The 17,046-nt window shown below is 44.7% G+C and overlaps 1 pseudogene; it reads left to right on the forward strand.

Annotated features, from left to right (window-relative positions):
• The first annotated feature begins 8,138 nt into the window (after positions 1–8,138).
• LOC106822608 (cytochrome P450 4A11-like) lies at positions 8,139–16,635 on the forward strand (annotated as a pseudogene).
• The last annotated feature ends 411 nt before the right edge of the window (positions 16,636–17,046 follow it).

A 17,046-nucleotide genomic window follows, 5' to 3' on the forward strand; every position in this document is an offset into this window, starting at 1 on the left:
ACAGCACTTTTGAAAGGTTGGCCTTACTTGTGCTGTCCTTTCTTTAGAATAGCAGCCTGTCAGGAACGGTATACCTGTTAGTGCTAGGCTTCCAACATTTAGGGAAGATGTAGCAAAAGACAGAGCTTTAAAAAATCTTCCTATTTTTTGAAGATCTTGCTCATCATTTAAATTTTGGATAATGGATCCAGAGCATAAGAATTATATATCTATAAAGAATGCTCATGTACAGTTATTTTTAAATACTAGGTATGATTGATTTATGCCAGTAGTTATGATTATTAAGCCTAGTTGACATGAGATTGAGAAAGCAACAATTTTTTCTTTTTTTAAATTGATGTATAATTGACGTATAACATTATTTCAGGTGTACAACACAATAATTCAATATTTGTATATATTGCAAAATGATCACCATAGTAGATCTAGTTAACATCTGTTACCATACATAGTTAAATTATTTTTTCTTTTTTTTTTTCTGCTGAGGAAGATTTACCCTGAGCTAACATCCACTGCCAATCTTCCCCTTTTGGCATGTGAGCCACCACCACAGCATGGCCACTGATAGACAAGTGGTGTAGATCTGCGCCTGGGAATCAATCCAGGCCACTGAAGTAGAGCACGCCGAACTTAACCACTAGGCCACAGGGGCTGACCCATTAAACTATTTTTTTCTTGGGATGAGAACTTTTAAGATGTACTTTCTTTGAGACTTTCAAATATGCAATAGATTATTAATGACTGTAGTCATCATGCTGTACATTACATCCTCATGACCTATTTATTTTATAACTGAAAGTTTGTACCATTTGACTCCCTTCATCCATTTCATCCACCCACCTCCGGCAACCACCAATTTGTTCTCTCTATCTCTGAGCTTTGTTGTTTTTTGGTTTTTTCAGATTCCACATATAAGTCAGGTCACATGGTATTTGTCTTTCTCTGTCTGACTTATTTCACTTAGCATAATGCTTTCAAGGTCCATCCATGTTGCTGCAAATGGCAAGATTTCCTTCTTTTTTATTACTGAATAACAATAAATTATATATATTCCTATATATAGTATATATAATATTAAAGATTATATTATATATTATAATATTGCATTACAAAAATGCCACATATTCTTTATCCGTTCATCTGTTCATGGACACTTAGGTTGTTTCCATGTCTTGGCTATTGTAAATAATGCTGCAACAAACATGGCAGTACATGTATATTTTCAACCTAGTGTTTTCATTTTCTTCAGGTAAACACCCAAAATTGAAATTGCTGGATCATATGGTAGTTCTATTTTTAATTTTTTTAGGAACTTTCATACTATTTCCCACAGTTGTTGCACCAATTTACATTCCCACCAACAGTGCGCAAGAGTTCCATTTTCTCCACATCCTTGGCAACACTTACTTCTTGACTTTTTGGTACTACCCATTGCAAGATGATATCTCATCGTGGTTTCGGTTTGAAATTCCCTGATAGTTAGTGATGTTGAGCACCTTTTCATATATCTGTTGGCCATCTGTATGTCTTCTTTGGAAAACTTGTCTATTCAGATCCTCTGCTCACTTTTAATGAGATTGCTATTGAGTTGGATGAGTTCTTCATATATTTTTTCTATTAACCCTTTAGTGGATATGATTTACAAATACTATCTCCCATTTGGTAGGCTGCCTTTTCATTTTGTTGATGCTTTTTAATTTAACGTAGTCCCATTTGTTCATTTTTGCTTCTGTTGCCTTTGCTTTTGATGTCAAATCCAAAAAATCATTGCCAAATCATGTCAAGGAACTTACCCCCTGTGTTTTCTTCCACTAGTTTTATGGTTGCATGTTTTAGGTTCAAGTCTTTAATCCATTTTGAGTTAGTTTTTGTGTATGTTGTAAGATAATAGTCCAGTTTCATTCTTTTGCCTGTAGCTGTCCACGTTTCCCAACATCATTTATTGAAGAGATTATCCTTTCCCCATTTTTATTCTTGGCTCCTTTGTTGTAAATTAATTGGCCATATATGTGTGGGTTTATTTCTGGGCTCTCTATTCTGTCCCATTGATCTCTGTGTCTGGTTTAATGCCAATACCATATTGCTTTGATTACTATAGCTTTGCACTCTAGTTTGAAATCAGGGAGCGTGATGCCTCCAGCCTTGTTCTTCTTTCTCAAGACTGCTTTGGCTATTTTGGGTCTTTTCTGGCTTCATAAAAATTTTAGGATTGTTTCTTCTATTTCTGTGAAAAATGCCACTGGAATTTTGATAGGGATTGCATCGAGTCTGTAGATTGCCTTGGATAGTATGGACATTTTAACAATATTAATTCTTTCAATCCATGAGCAATATGTTTCCATTTCTCTGTATATTCTTCAATTTCTTTCATGCATGCCTCATAGTTTTCAGTGCACAGGTCTTTCACCTCCTGAGTTAGATTTATTCCTTGGTTTTTTATTCTTTTTGATACAATCGTAAACGGGATTGTTTTCTTAATCTTTCTTTCTCATGGTTCATTATTAGTGTATAGAAATGCAACAAATTTTTGTATATTGATTTTGTATCCTGCAAACTTACTGAATTTGTGTGTTAGTTCTAACAGTTTTTTGGTGGAGTCTGTAGGGTTGTCTATATGTAATATATTATCTGCAAATAGTGACAGTTTTACTTCTTCTTTTCCAATTTGGATGCCTTTTATTCCTTTTTCTTCCCTAATTGTTCTGGTTAGGACTTCCAATGTTATGTTGAATAAAAGTGGTAAGAGTGGGCATCTTTGTCTTGTTCCTGATCTCAGAGGAAAAGCTTTCAGCTGCTCACCACTGAGCGTGATGTTAGCTGTGGGCTTGTAATATATGGTCATTATCATGTTGAGGTATACTCCCAGTCTACCTGCCTACTTGAGAGTTTTTATCATAAATTGATGTTGAATTTTGTCAAATGCTTTTTCTGCATCTATTGATACGACCCTATGATTTGTATCCTTTGTTTTGTTAATGTAGTGTATTGTATTAGTTGATTTGTAGATATTGAACCACCCTTGCAATCCCTGAAATAAATCCCACTTGATCATGATGAATAATCTTTTTAATGTATTGTTGAATTCAGTTTGCTAATATTTTGTTGAAAATTCTTGCTTCTGTGTTCATCAGGGATATTGGCCTGCGATTTCCCTTTCTTGTGACATCCTTGTCTGGTTTGGGGATCAGGGAAATTCTGGCCTTGTAAAATGAGTTTGGAAGTATTCCCTCCTCTTCTATTTCTTGGAAGAGCATGAGAATGATTGGTAACAGTTTTTCCTTAAATGCTTGGTATTAATTCTTCCTTAAATGTTTGATATAATTCACCAGTGAATTCTCCATTCCTGGACTTTTGTTTGTTGGGGGGAGTCTTTGATTACTGATTCAGTCTCCTTCTTTGTAATTGGTCTGTTCAGATTTCTTATTTCTTCATGATGCAGTGTTGGTAGGTTGTATATTTCAAGGAATTTACACATTTCTTCTAGATTGCCCAATGTATTGGTATATAATTACTCATAGTAGTCTCTTACGATCCTTTGTGTATCTCTGGTATCAGTTATAACGTCTCCTTCGTCATTTCTGATTTTATTCATTTGAGTCCTCTCTTTTTCTCTTGGTGAGTCTGGACAAAGGTTTGTCAAGAAAAAGCAACAATATTTAAAATATCATTTTGTGTTTAAGAACAGGTTGCAGTAAATAATGTATATGGGATGCCAAGCAGAGTGTAAAAGCTTTAATTGTATAATTATTTTCTACTTTAGGATAAAACGGAATGAGTTAAAATACTCCTGTTACAACTATAGTACTCAATGAAGTAGAACAGAAAGTCCTAGAAGGTGTTGGCCTTCTATAGATGATGGAAGTGAGAGAAATAGTAAGAATTGTGCAGATTTTCTGGTTGCAGTTAAAAGTAGACCTGTTAATGGGAAAACAGCATAATTAAGATTAAGAATAAGAATTTGTTGAAATTCTCATGTATTTGAGTGGAGATGGAATCATGCTATTGCTGTTGCTATTGTGAAGTTAATTATTCCAGTGTGATGATAAAAAAGTGCTTGAAGGGCTGCTGAATTAGCATTGGTTCATCCATACCATCATGAAGTCAATAGAAATGACATAATTTCCACTCTTTCTCACCCAATAGTTGAAAGAGTTGTGAGGGGTAATTAAAATTAGTATTGTAATAAGACAAAAAAGTAAATATTGAAAGATTTGACTGATATTAGGGTCAGAATGTGCATATCAAATTGAGCAAATGAGATCAAAATCCATTTGATCATGTAGCAAAAAAGCGCTATTGAATGAACATTATTGGAATATAATAAACTAGATTGTGAATTCCTCAAAGTCAGAGTTCATGTCTGTTTTGCTCGCAGCTGTGTCCCAGCACCTACTGTCCTGCCTGGCACATTAAGTAGGTTGGTGCACATTAAGTGTTTGGGTAGGAAACTGATGAGTGGAAAGTTGATATGTACACTGCCGTTATCACTGTCAGCTGAGAAAGCTTTTCTCCCACTGTTTCCCAAGGTGGATCCTCCACAGTTAATCAACTCTGGTGGCCCAGGTCTAAGCTTTGCCCTCACCCTTTGCCCTCACCACAGGTGGGTGGGGCAAATCTCTCTTAAACAACTTGGGCTGGGGTGCTCAGGGGAGGTTGCAATAGTCAGGGAAGTCGGCGCTCCAGAAGCCTCTGCACCATGAGTGTCTCTGGGCTGAGCCCCACTAGACCCCTGGGCGGTGTCCCTGGGCTCCTGCAAGTGGCCTCCCAGCTCTGCCTGGTTCTGCTCATGGTCAAGGCAGCCCAGCTCTACCTGCGCAGACAGTGGCTGCTCAAAGCCATCCAGGAGTTCCCATGCCCTCCTTCCCACTGGCTCTATGGGCATAGCCAGGAGGTAGGAAGGAGCGGGATGGGGGAGTGGGAGGGTGGGGAGGGTCAGGGCTCTGAGAGCCTGGTCAGCAAGTCCATCTCACAAAGCCATGTTGTGTGATGAGCATGTGGCCCCTGGGAAAACCCAGCTTACCTCTCAGGTCTCCTCCTGAGCCCTCTCAGGCTCCTCATCCCAGTCCAGGGAGCTCAATCCTTCACAGGTAGCCTGTGCTGGTGGTCTTAGGTCTGTCAGACACTCCTTCCTTAGGTAGATCTGCAGGATGGTCTGGAAGCCCTGCACTTTAGGACAATGACTCTTCCTTTGAGAGTCTCCCTTCTCCAGGCTGAGCAGCCTCAGCAGTTATCACAGAACAGGCTTCTAGATGCTTCCTTGCCCCCTCTCTCAACCCCATCACCTCTGCCTGGCCCTGAGCTTACCTGGGAACACAGACATCAGTCTATGGGTCACTGCCCTGTGAGGTTCACAGTCTGTGGAGACAATAGGCAGGAATCCAAGAAGGCATCAGGTTACAGGAAAAGAGGTTCACCCGCTGGTCAGAGGGTGAGTCAAGTGTAGGGGGCCAATAGTTCCATTTACCTAAGACTGAATGATTTTCCAGACTGTTGATTTCAGTGCTTAAACTCATGAGTTTCTGGCATACACCAGCAAGAAAGTTTCCCAGATGGAGCCTTGTAAGGAGTTCTGATATTCGAGTTGTACCATTAACAGGATGAGGCTGCCTGCCTGCTCTCCTCCTTCACACCCTGAACTGTGAGCTCTTGGAACTGAGCATATAATCCCCCTCACCCCCAGTACCCTGAACAGAGCCTGACAGAGAGGTGAACAAATGTTAGGAGGAAATGGGAGGCTGCAGAGAGCTGAGGCTTATCTTTCCTCAGAGATGGAGGCAACATGTTTATGGTAGAGTGGAGCCAAAGACGGAAACTGGAAACAGCCAAAACCCCATATGCGCTGGCCCCAATACCTCTCTCCCTTTCTCTTCCTAATCTCTTGCTTCACCCTAAGTTACTCATTGTCCTCCCTACCTGCCCGTGCATTCCAGCTTCTCGGTCTCTCCTCACACTGTGTCCTCTACCTGGAATGATCTCACCCCCACGTGTCCATCTACCAAGGCCCAGCCCAAGCCACCTCCTCCAAGATGTCTTTCTGGGTCTCCTAGGAGCAGAGGCAACAACTCTTTTCCCCCTGGACACTCCTTCTCATAAAGCAGCGGTAACGTGATTTAGCTATTTTTGTCTTCAGTGTCATAGATGTGGGCTCCTTCTGGGAGACACCATCTCTGAATCGTCTTTGTAACCCAGCAGCATCTTGATCAAAGATGACTTGATGGATGAGCAGGCACGTGAGGAAGACATTTCTAATGTCCAATTTTGAGTTAGGTCCCATTCCCAAAGCTTCCCCAGAGGCTTGCGCTTCTTTCCATCACAACAGTAATTACCCTCTATGTCATGGCCTCTTAATCTTTGCATCTCCCCAACTAAACCGAAAGCTCCCAACAGGTAAGGATCTATAGTCATATTCTAATTCAGTGCTTAAACCTGTGCCTGGTACATAGTAAATATTCAATGAATACGTGCTGAATGAAGGAACCTGTGCCACAGTAGGGCAAATTGCCTCAGAGTTCGTGAATCCTGATTGCCAGAAGGATGCAGGCAGAGATTAGATACCAATGTAGCAGAGAGTTGTTTTCAGTTACATAGAGGCAGTTGAAGTAAAGAAGAGTTGACTAAATGGAACATTCATAGGAGCAGATGTCCACGAGAATTCCAGAGGTGATAAAACAAAGCTGAGTCTTAAAAGTTGAAGAATGGCAGTTGCTCTGTAGCAAAGGTGAGGGCACTCCAGGTAGAGGGAAGAGCATGTATCAAGGCCTACAAGGGTGAGCAGGGTTAGCTAGTGTCAGGAGCAGCAGCAGGGGCAGCTTTGGGGTTGGAGCAATGGGTCCTGGTGGAATGGCCAGCATGGCAGGAGGCAAGAACAGAGAAGGTGAAGCCAGAAAGTAAATGCCTTTGTGATCCACACTGAGGAGTTTTAAAAGACTATGAAACAGTGGGAAGCTCACAAAAGCTTCTTTTTATTGGTAAGGGAAAAGGAGATGAAAACCAAAAAATCAAAATCATCGTTCAACACTATTTTCATATGGATACATCCAGACTTTGTTCGACAACTATGTACGTATTCAATATGTAAAATAACCTAGAGCACACAATTTTTTATTTAATTTTTTCGCTTAACCATATACATCCCAACACTATTTCATATTAACAAACATATACATGTAGGCTGGGGTAATGTTGAAAATATGTAACAACCAATATGGCAAAATAAAATTAATATATAAATCTAAATTTTAAATATAAACCATTTTATTATCTAAGCAAACAAAAGTGTATGGCAATACTGCTTACCAAGTGATAAAGGTTGTCATACAAATTGTTCATGGAATGCTGTAACGACTTCCAAAAGCTTTACACCTAGGCAGTTCAGGGTGAGGGCCCATAGTTTCACCAACAATGAGACAGAATCTGGCCTCAGGACAAACTTTGGACAGCCAGCAAAGTCTGGAGCAGAGCCCGTCATGTGAAACATTCTAAACTCTTAGTTCTGCTGCTAGATCTAGGCCTCTCTCCCTGCGACCATCCTGCCCCCACTCCAGCCCTGGAACTAGAAGGGTTTTATTGATTTATCTTTCCCTTAATGACAGTTCCAAAAGGGTGATGAGCTTCAACAGATCATGAAAAGAGTAGAGAAATTCCCATGTGCCTGTCCTCGCTGGTTATGGGGGACTGAGGTTCTCTTTGTGGTCTATGACCCTGACTACATGAAGGTGATCCTGGGGAGATCAGGTGAGAGTGAAACCTGCATCCCAGCTGGAGCAGCTCTTCCTTCTTGGGTCCATGCCCCTGGGTCTGTGAAATTCCAGAAGAGACTGGCAGTTCAGCCATCAACACACAAGCCAGCCTAAGGCCAACAATCATTACTTAAACTGAAGTCTTAAACAGTTGTGTGGGGCTGAATTTCATATTTTCTTTTCTTTCTTTCTTTTTTAACCAAGTGGAGATGATCTGCAATGTAAATTGCCCCAGATATGAAACACATTTTCCTTTGCACACTGACTTGGGTTTGTCACCTCCCCTTGTTGCCTGTCCTGGGCCATGGGATGGCTAAGCCACAAATGGTAGGAAAACCACAGGCTTTTGTCTTTTCTTTGGCACTGAGGACAGAGCCTGTGTTTCTGGCAGATTCATCATCCTAGTCCTGTGCATGTCCTGCTGGGACACTAGTCTGCTCTTCTGAGCCCACAGTGACAGGACAAAAAGAGTCTGGCAAGAGAGGCAAATAGGAGGTGGCTTGAGATAAACTGGCATCAGTAAGGGGTGGCACCCCATGATCTGGACCACAGCTGCCTCCTGGGGGCCACTGGCTTTGTTTGGTCCTCCCAGTGTCCTGTAACGCCCTTCCTTACCTTTCAGACCTGAAGGTTCTTGCTGCTTACAGATTTCTTTCTCCCTGGATTGGTAAGTACGTGTAACTAGGACTGTGGTGCACCCATCAGTTCAGTTTGCCAAGAGCTATCTCTTTGGCTTTCAGAGAACAGCAGATACCTGGCCACCATGTCACCACCCTCACCTCTGGATCAAGCTTCATTTCTCTTCTTGTAACAAGATCCTCCCCCTTCCTAATGGTTGTGAGAGCCCTCCTGAAGCTCAGCTTCCTCCATATCACTTCTCATTCCTCACCATGATCTCAGCCTGACTTTTATTGAAGTCCATCTATGACCTGCCCCTACTCTTTTTCAGCCTTTCTCTCACAACTGTCATAATCACTTCCTATGTACCAGTCATTTGGGGAAGTCCACAATCCTTAATGTATTGGCCTTTCTTGCCTTTGCTTGTGATGGGCCTTTGTCTGACACCCTTGGTTCCTCCCAAGTTGTTCCCTGTCATCCCTCTGATCCTGTCTCTTGCCCCTACACACAACCCCATCTCTGGCCCAGGGTATGGTTTGCTCCTGTTGAATGGGCAGACTTGGTTCCAGCATGGGCGGATGCTGACCCCAGCCTTCCACTATAACATCCTGAAGCCCTACGTGGGGCTCATGGCCGACTCTGTCCAAGTGATGCTGGTAAGCCAATCCCTCTCACCTTCACAGGCTCACACACAGCACAATTCACAGAGTCCACTCCAGACACAGGTGTCACTCAGGCATCCAGCAGACACAAGCACCCAAAATAATGCACTCAGACCTGACTCTGAGACAGAGCTCCCCAAAAGTGGATGGGACAGAAGAGTACCTGCACAAGAGCTTGTATTTTGGTTATTGCCAAGGGGAAGGAGGGCCCTGGTAGATACAGAGTCTGTTCTCCTACCACCTCCATATCTTCAGCACCGTGGACTAGAGCAAGGGTCATTCCCCTGGACAGCACGGCAAACTGATCCTGGCTGGCTTGGGAAGTGGCAGCTTCAGTATCACGGTGGACATCCCAAGATGTCACTCAGGTGAGCTCTGGCCTGGGGACCAGGGCTTTTACATGGATTTGAGCCACTCTCTAGAAAAAATGGAGACCAGGTCAACACTCTCAGAGCCAGGTCCTGCCATCACATCACCTCCCTTCAGGACTCTGATTTCTCACCAAGTGATCTCAGCTAACATTTGAGGAATGCAAGGAATTGAAGTCCCTGATATCCCTTCCTTGGGAGCCCCAGTACTGTCCCCTTAGTCTTACTCTTGCCTTGACATGTTTGCTCCCTAAAGTTGGACTTCACCTCTCCCTCCGGTCTAGCTCAGCTCTCAAAACACAAAAGATTCCCCCTCTGTCTCCTGAGAAACAATGTTTTCTGATCTGCCAAAAGGTGGTTATCGTTGTAACTAATTCCTAAAACTCAAAACTAATTTAGACTGTTATGAGTGATCATGATTAATTATAAATTAAAAGTTTTTGAGGAAATAGGCCTCACATTACAAATGCTTACCTATAGTCTTAATTGCTATAATGCATCTTTTTTTAGAAAGTGAGGAAATCCCTAAAGAATATTTAGACAGACAGAGAGAGAGCATTACGTTGTCATCACGGACCACCAAGGGGACCAAAGGAGGGTCAATATCCCCCTTCCACTACAGGACAAATGGGAGGAGCTCATCAGGCAGGACTCACATCTGGAGATCTTTGGACACATCTCCTTGATGACCCTGGATGCCATCAGGAAGTGCACCTTCAGCCACCAGGGCACTGTCCAGACAGACAGGTCAGTGATAACCCTTCAGTTGAAGGACCCCATTTCTTACCAACTGGTGCGGACTTACCTGAGAGGAAGTAGAGCAGCTTAGATGCTTACAGCACAAGAAGCAACATTCTCCCGAGAGCCCCAGACCATGGTCAAATTCCTCTCTAGACCAAACCATGAATCAGCCACAGATCCCTGATCCCTGGCACAGGTAGCAGCCTAGTTGTCCTGCCACTTACAAAGGGCTGAGGGTCTTAAGGGCTATAAGACAGCAATGACCAGTGCTGCAGTGTCCTGTCCCCACTGACTGAGGAAACCTCCATCCAGAGCCCCACTCCACCTCCAGGTCAGAGGCCTCCCTCCATTCCAGCCTCTTCTGCATTCTGTCAGGAACTCCCAATCCTACACCGAGGCTGTTGCAGACTTGAACAATCTGTTTTATTCATGGGTGAGGAATGCCTTCTTTCAGAATGACATCATCTACAGCCTGACCCCTGACGGCCGCTGGAACCAGCGGGCCTGCCAGCTGGCCCATCAACACACAGGTTGTACTCTACCTCCTGGGTTACTCCCCTTGTTCATCAGCTGCATCCTAAGTGTACTACCCCTGACATCTCAGGCAGATCTCAGCCCCCTGCCACCCCTTCAGGAGCTGGGACACACCCATGCTGGGTACCACTCTGGTGCAGGGGGAAGTAAACAATATGTTAGGGCGCCAGGTGTGGTGCAGCAATTTACAAGTGTCAGCACATTAGTGATGGTTGAATGAGAGAGCCTCCCAGCAGCATTCAAGCAGAATCTCCATGGACTGTGCTATTGAGGGGAGGTCTGACTTTCAATCAGATGATACAACAGCTCTCACCTCTGACATGCATGTCCACTGCCACATTCATCCTGATCCAACTGGCACCCCGATTGGAGCAGGAGACAGAGGGGCTACTGTGGGTTGCTGTATCTGGGTACCCAGAGCTCTCAGCTCTAACTGGGCAACACTGTTCTGGAACAGACCAAGTGATCAAGCTGAGGAAGGCTCAACTGCAGAAGGAGGGAGAGCTGGAGAAGGTCATGAAGAAGAGGCACTTGGATTTCCTGGACATCCTCCTCTTTGCCAGAGTGACTGTTTGTAGGAGAGGCCTGAGGTTTTGCCCAGAGATGCAGAAGATTGGGCAAACCCTACACTCTTGCCGTTCCTTCCCCTAGATGGAGAATGGGAGCAGCTTGTCTGACAAGGACCTCCATGCCGAGGTGGACACATTCATGTTCGAGGGCCATGACACCACAGCCAGTGGCATCTCCTGGATCCTCTAAGCTCTGGCTATGCACCCTGAGCATCAGCAGAAGTGCCGGAAGGAGATCAAGAACCTCCTGGGGGATGGCACCTCCATCAGCTGGTGAGTGCTCAAGAGATGGGAGAGCCCTGCTCACTCAGCTAGAGAAGCCCCTGGTCTTCCCAGACCCTGCCTGCCTTCAGGATGGGCTTCGGTTTCAGGAACCACCTGGACCAGATGCCCTACACCACCATGTGCATCAAGGAGGCACTGCGACTCTATCCACCAGTACCAGGCATTGGCAGAGAGCCCAGCAAACCCATAACTTTCCCTGATGGACGCTCCTTATCCAAAGGTATGAACTTCATCACACTCACTAATCTAAGCACACGAGAAAGATCAGAAATCCACGTGTCCTAGAGCAGCTATGAACTTCTCTGGGTCCTGCTTTTGCCTCAAAAACATCAATTCTTACTTTGTAATTAAGATGAGGTATATGAAATGCTTGGCACAGAACTAGACCCAGTAATAGCTTAATAAACAAATACTAGCCTCTGAATGTGGGCTCAGGAATTAGCCCTAAAATTCTAGTTTCTTGAGATGTGAGGGTTGGAGAGACAATCAGAGATATGTAGGGGAAGATGTGGTTCTTTCCTTGTTGGGTATAGGAAAATGAAGGAGATCACTGACCACTGTCATAAGTTAGATTGTCCAGTCTCTGAGGACCCCTTAGGTTGATGGCAGAGAATAGCTGATGACCAGATCTTACACTCCTGTCATGAGTGGAGGCAAGCCCTGAGCTCACCTCCTATTGAGTCTGAATCTAAGCCCTGCCACATCCTAGCTGTGTGATCATAGGCAATCACTCAGGCTCTCTGAGGCTCAGGTGCCTCATCTGAACAGTCAGATACAAGAGCCTTCCTTGAAGGGTTAATATGAGGATTGAATGAGTTAACACATATTCCCCAAAGGCTGATGGATGGCGCCTGGTAAACTTGAGTTGTCACCTGCACTGCTCCAAAAAGCAAGGCTCCAATTCTTTCTTCCTTCTCAATCCTGGGTCATGGTTATCTCCTCCTAAGCTGTGCACATGAATTTTCTGTGTCCACCCCACCTCTCTTGCAGCAGGATCATTCCACTCATGGTGATGGGAAGTGGCTGTCATTGTGGCTCCCAAGGCTTTCCTGCATGCACATGCCCCCTGTTGGTGGAGGGATTGGGCTCCCTCCCCATGAGTATGATCAGTATTCTCTCTTCTCCTTCTGCCCCACAGGAATCATGGTCATGCTCTCCTTTTATGCCCTTCACCACAACCTGAAGGTGTGGCCAAACCCAGAGGTATGATGGCCATGGGAGGAGGGGATGGGATGATGTCTCCACACCAACACCTCCTCTCACTGCCACCTTTGGGAGTCCTGTCCCCTTGTGAATTGGAAGGAGGGGCTTGACCTCACCTGCCCTGGCCCTGGTGCTCTCTCAGCAGGTGTTTGATCCTTCCTGGTTTGCACCGGATTCTACTCGACACAGCCACGCTTTCCTGCCCTTCTCAGGAGGATCAAGGTGAGGCATCTTGTACTTGGGGTTATGTCACTGGGTGCACAACCAATGTTTGTGACCTTGAATGTTCATATTGGTGTGTGCAGTTATGCCCTTATATGTCGGTGTGTGGGGAAGTAGATATCTCTATGTACAAAAGAAAGGTGGCATTCACAGGCACCATGCAGGGATGTGATCCATAAACTTTCCTAATAGCCCGCCACAATCAATGTCAGTGCTGTTCCAAAGTTCAGTGTATTCTGCTGTTTTTCACACTTTAGGAGTATGATTTTTCAAAACTAGAATTTTTCATGAAAATTAAACTCCAGATGGTTGCTTTTTCAGTTATCAGTAATCTTAACACAAATCTTCTCGCATTTGCATTCCAGCCCAGGGCCTTTTCTCCTTAATTCCTTGATCTGCTACTCGCTGTCTCAGTGATGTTTGTGTGTTGAGATTTCCAGCCCCTCCTTTGTGCTAACTATTCAGCCATATATATGGAAGTTTATAGTAACCGTTGGAAGAAAGTTTCACACCAGTGTGTGTCTTCTCTATTTTTGCAGTCTATCCCAATACAATTTTGACTGCATATTAATATTCATATAACCATGACAACTTTCCCAGTTGGCAGAATTTCTTCATATAAGTGGCATTTATATACTATAGTCCCAGAGTCTATATGGTCCATTGTTGGCAAAAAGTATAACAATGAGGACAATCAACTGCTTCTGAGAGAAGATCCACTATTCCGTGTATGACACATGGCTTTGAAAGCTTCCTCGTGTGTAAAATCTAAAGCACATTTGAGACAGCTGTCAGGCTGGGTGATTCCATTCCAGACTGGCTGCTGTGAAAATCCTCCAGTGCTGCTGAAATAGTCCTGTGAAATACTAACTTCCACAAATTTTGAAAGTAGTCGCTAGGAACAGATTTTCCTGAATCCACAATATGTGAAATTTCAATTGGTGAATCAACCTTCAGAATACAGCCTTTAAATAATTGTTCTTCCAGAAATTGGCTCTAGGACAATTGGTTTCTCCCAGGACTGGGTCCTTCCAAATAGACATTGGCTGCAAGTCTTGTGGTGGCAACTAGACATCAAGAGAGTACTAGGCAGTTCAATTCCTAGGTCACAACTCATGTGTAATTTTATTATATGCCATTCCATGTTTGCTGGTTAATTTGTTTTTCAATTCAATTAACTTCATTCAATTATAAAACTATTTATTAAGCCTGCCTCTATGTGCCAAGTCCTGTGTTGGGAGATGGGAACACAGAGATGAAAGACAATGTCCCTGCCTCCAAGAGTTCACAGTCAAGAGACAAATACCTCTCAAGACACACATCATTCACTCATTCTTTCAGTCACTCATTCACTCATTGAGCAGATTGTTGGATATTCCATGTTCCTGGCACTGTCCTGGGCAAAACGGTGAGGTGTCCTTGAGTAAAACACTAATGGGGATTGGGGAGGAAAAGGTAGAGCCAGCAGAGGGGTGAGGGCGGCTGTCATTGGACTTAGCCTTGAGCATGCAGCAGGCAGATGGAGGGAGGCATTCACAGTGATCTCAACATCAGATGAGCTAGGAAGTGGAGCTGGACAGATAAGAGGTGAGTGAGGTAACAACGCCTAGAGGGCTTTGGTGCCAGCTGAGGCATTTGGACATGTCATTCCTGTGATGGAGGCCATAGGAGGGTCTGAGCTGGGCTGTGGCTTCAGTGTAGAGGGAGGAGAGGCAGGAAGATAGAAAAGCCCAGGTGAGGAGACTGAGGGATGGCAAGGAGGGACATTTCTGGACTAGATTGGAAGGCTACATAAGCTGGTTGACTGAGGGGATGAGGGGGAGGCAGGGGTCTGGACCATTAATTGGGAGGCAGATTGTACAACAGGCTGAGGGCCGCTAACTGTGGACCCTCCAGGAAGCTTCCCTGTTGCCATTCTGACTTCCTTACCCAACTCCATTTTGTCCTCTTTCTTAGGATTAGGGTCCCTGGAAGTCCCCCAGAGGGTTAGAGTCTGAGAGTGCAGCCCATCTCGCCACCTACCATGCTCTGACCTGGCCTCCACATTGTGAAACCAGAAGCTGATTATGGAGGGAGTGAGAAAACTAATTAACTATTAGTTAACTTTTTTAGTGACTCACTTGACTGGTGACTAGAGCACTGACCCTCACCTACCAGAATTTCAGGCCTGCTGAGAGCAGAGGTAGCAGATAAGAGCTAGTCCTGGGGGAGAGGTAGGCTTTGTCAAAGGTAGGGGGGCTGTGAACCAAGTCTTTGGGTAGAGGTGTGTGTGACATGTAAGGATGGGATGGGGGCTGGGCCACATGCAGGAGGGCCCTGAATGCCCTGTTCCTGGCTAGGGCTCAGTGGTCAATGCCTGCCCAACTCCAAACAGAGTTTGAGGGCACTTCTCATTTTGCTTCTTCTCCCTGGCCCCAGGAACTGCATCGGGAAGCAGTTTGCCATGAACAAGCTGAAGGTGGCTGTGGCCCTAACCCTGCTCTGCTTTGAGCTGTCACCAGATCCCTCCAGGCTCCCTGATCCCATTCTGAAAACTGTGTTGAAGTCCAAGAATGGGTTTCACCTGCATCTCAGGAAGCTCCTCTAACCCTTGTGGGGATAAGGACAGGCACTGAGGAGCCCCTGCAGCCATCCTGTCTTCCTGTCACTCTCTCCTGTCCCTACCTACCTGTCCACTTCCTGCTTTCTCTCTGCCCACCTGCCAGCCTACCTGTTCTCCTGCCTCATGCCCATCAAACTGCCACCCTTCTCTCTCTCATCCTTCCCAGGCTCCCTACCTGTTTGTCTGTCTGTCTCTGACTCACCTCCAGCTCTGACTGTCACCTAACTCCTCATCACCTGCCTGTCCTCCAGCCTGTCTGCCTTCTCCCTCTTTCCCTTTCTGTCTACCTGTCAGCCCCTCTATTAGCTTCCTTTGATGCTATAATAATTTACTGCAGCCTTAGTAACTTGAAACCAAGAAAATTTATTCTCTTATGGTTCTGGAGTCAGAAGTCTGAAGTAGCTTTGTTGGACCACAACCAAGGTTGGCAGGGCCACCCTACCTCCAGGGTTCTCGGAGAGAATCCCTCTTTATGCCTCTCTAACACCTAGAGCTGCACTCCAGGAACCTCCTCCATATTCAAATCCAGCAGCATCTTCAAATGTCTCTCTGCTCTGTCTTCGCCTGGCCCTCTTCTTTATGAGGACCTTTGTGATTACATGGGCCCACTCAGACAAAACAGGATGCAGCCACAGAGTCCAAGGATTAAGATGTGGACATGGCAGGGAGCCAGTATTCTGCCTGCTTAGTCCCTGTGTAACTACTCTCCATCTGTGCTTCCAATCTCTTCTGTATGTTAATTGTGTATTAAGAATTTAAGACAGAAGGCCTGTCTCAGGAAGGAGATATCACCATAGAGAACTCTAGTATATTGTAAACTAGGCATGGTAGACAGGGAGGAACTTAGCGAGGCCCATTGAGTCAAACTCCTCACTGTGTCCCATAGTCTGTAGATGGCTAACAAACATTTGTTTACTAAACATTAATTCTTTCCATCTTCCTGTAAGTTGGCTCCTTTCCCTTTTGACAGTCCAGATCCCCTACCCCTTCTTCCTTAGTCCAGAATGACATATGTGCCTCAGATTGTCTTTAGAATTTTCCACGCTTATGTGAATTCCCCGTGTGCACGTATTAAACTGATTTTCTCCTGTTAACCTGCCTTATGTCATTTTAATTATTTGACCAGCCATAAGAACAGAGAGGGGAAGGGGGAATTTTCTCCTCCCTGACATGGGAGAGCTTTCTGAGGCGTGGCTGTATAGGATGTGATAGAGAAGGGCATTGTCCTTTGTGAAACTAACTGGACCTTTCAGGGGCTCAAATAGGCACCGAAGTCTACCTCCTGGTCAGGTGAGAAGAATTTATAGAGCTGAGGGGTTAAAGGGAGAAAGCTGCTCCCAAGTAAACACTGCTGTGTATTTTCAACAGTTTCACATTGTCCTCACCTTGGTCCAGCTGATAACAGTAAGAAGGAGTGGGGATGTCTCTGATCAGAATCCTTCCAAGAGAACTCAAGGAGTCAAAGATCTGAAAGGAGAGGGCAACCCCCAACCACATCCAGAA

Source organism: Equus asinus, chromosome 5 (genome assembly GCF_041296235.1).
Source record: "Equus asinus isolate D_3611 breed Donkey chromosome 5, EquAss-T2T_v2, whole genome shotgun sequence".
NCBI classification, from domain to species: Eukaryota; Metazoa; Chordata; class Mammalia; order Perissodactyla; family Equidae; genus Equus; species Equus asinus.